Below are 2,569 nucleotides of genomic sequence, written 5' to 3'. Positions count from 1 at the left end.
AAGAGTCCCCGCGATATGCAACTGTTCAGGGAAGTCATGAACCAATACACGCAGTCAGTCAGGAAAGCAAAGGCCAGCTTTTTCAAGCAGAAATTTGCATCCTGTAGCTCAAACTCCAAAAAGTTCTGGGATACTGTAAAGTCCATGGAGAACAAGAGCACCTCCTCCCAGCTGCCCACTGCACTGAGGCTAGGTAACACGGTCACCACCGATAAATCCGTGATAATCTAAAACTTCAACAAGCATTTCTCAACGGCTGGCCATGCCTTCCTCCTGGCGACTCCAACCTTGGCCAACAGCTCCGCCCCCCCCCGCTGCTACTCGCCCAAGCCTCCCCAGCTTCTCCTTTACCCAAATCCAGATAGCAGATGTTCTGAAAGAGCTGCAAAACCTGGACCCATACAAATCAGCTGGGCTTGACAATCTGGACCCCCTATTTCTGAAACTGTCCGCCGCCATTGTCGCACCCCCTATTACCAGCCTGTTCAACCTCTCCTTCGTATCATCTGAGATCACCAAGGATTGGAAAGCTGCCGCGGTCATCCCCCTCTTCAAAGGGGGACCCAAACTGTTACAGACCTATATCCATCCTGCCCTGCCTATCTAAGGTCTTCGAAAGCCAAGTCAACAAACAGATCACTGACCATCTCGAATCCCACCGTACCTTCTCCGCTGTGCAATCCGGTTTCCGAGCCGGTCACGGGTTCACCTCAGCCACGCTCAAGGTACTAAACGATATCATAACCGCCATCGATAAAAGACAGTACTGTGCAGCCGTCTTCATCGACCTGGCCAAGGCTTTCGACTCTGTCAATCACCATATTCTTATCGGCAGACTCAGTAGCCTCGGTTTTTCTAATGACTGCCTTGCCTGGTTCACCAACTACTTTGCAGACAGAGTTCAGTGTGTCAAATCGGAGGGCATGTTGTCCTCTGGCAGTCTCTATGGGGGTACCACAGGGTTCAATTCTCGGGCCGACTCTTTTCTCTGTATATATCAATGATGTTGCTCTTGCTGCGGGCGATTCCCTGATCCACCTCTACGCAGACGACACCATTCTGTATACTTCTGGCCCTTCCTTGGACACTGTGCTATCTAACCTCCAAACGAGCTTCAATGCCATACAACACTCCTTCCGTGGCCTCCAACTGCTCTTAAACGCTAGTAAAACCAAATGCATGCTTTTCAACCGTTCGCTGCCTGCACCCGCACGCCCGACTAGCATCACCACCCTGGACGGTTCCGGCCTAGAATATGTGGACATCTATAAGTACCTAGGTGTCTGGCTAGACTGCAAACTCTCCTTCCAGACTCATATCATACATCTCCAATCCAAAATCAAATCTAGAGTCGGCTTTCTATTCCGCAACAAAGCCTCCTTCACTCACGCCGCCAAACTTACCCTAGTAAAACTGACTATCCTACCGAACCTCGACTTCGGCGATGTCATCTACAAAATAGCTTCCAATACTCTACTCAGCAAACTGGATGCAGTTTATCACAGTGCCATCCGTATTGTTACTAAAGCATCTTATACGACCCACCACTGCGACCTGTATGCCCTAGTCGGCTGGCCCTCGCTACATGTTCGTCGTCAGACCCACTGGCTCCAGGTCATCTACAAGGCTATGCTAGGTAAAGTGCTGCCTTATCTCAGTTCCCTGGTCACGATGGCTACACCCACCCGTAGCACGCGCTCCAGCAGGTGTATCTCACTGATCATCCCTAAAGCCAAAACCTAATTTGGCTGCCTTTCCTTCCTGCTTCCCGCCTTTCCTTTCCTGCTGCCTGCGACTGGAACGAATTGCAAAAATCTCTGAAGTTGGAGACTTTTATCTCCCTCAACAACTTTAAACATCTGCTATCTGAGCAGCTAACCAATCGCTGCAGCTGTACATAGTCCATCGGTATATAGCCCACCCAATTTACCTACCTCACCCCCATACTGTTTTTATTTATTTACTTTTCTGCTCTTTTGCACACCAGTATCTCTACTTGCACATGATCAACTGATGATTTATCACTCCAGTGTTAATCTGCTAAATTGTAATTATTCTATTTATTGCCTACCTCCTCATGCCTTTTGCACACATTGTATATAGATTTTCTTTTTTTCTACCATGTTATTGACTTGTTTATTGTTTACTCCATGTGTAACTCTGTGTTTTTGTCTGTTCACACGGCTATGCTTTATCTTGGCCAGGTCGCAGTTGCAAATGAGAACTTGTTCTCAACTAGCCTACCTGGTAAATAAAGGTGAAATAAAAAATAAAAAATAAAAAAAATATATAGCTGTCGGCTATATTAGCCACGACTTACCGTTCTTTGTGCAGCTTCAAATGGCGAACAAAGTTGGAAGTTGTTGCTCCTCCATCTGTCATTTTCTTCCCGCATGTTTTGCAAGTTGCAATCTGTTGATACAGCGTCGTCTTTATATCCGAAAATAATAATTTGGGGGATCATCTTTCCAAGGGCTCCACCTGAATTCACTCGCCGACGTTCCTCTGCACTGCCAAGCACAACTTTTTCTCAGCTGGCACAATGTGATTGGCTGCTGTCCGGATTCAA

This window comes from Salvelinus namaycush, unplaced genomic scaffold (assembly GCF_016432855.1).
Source record: "Salvelinus namaycush isolate Seneca unplaced genomic scaffold, SaNama_1.0 Scaffold227, whole genome shotgun sequence".
NCBI lineage: Eukaryota > Metazoa > Chordata > Actinopteri > Salmoniformes > Salmonidae > Salvelinus > Salvelinus namaycush.
The sequence above is the reverse complement of the archived record's forward strand: the minus strand, read 5'-3'. Positions refer to the sequence as shown.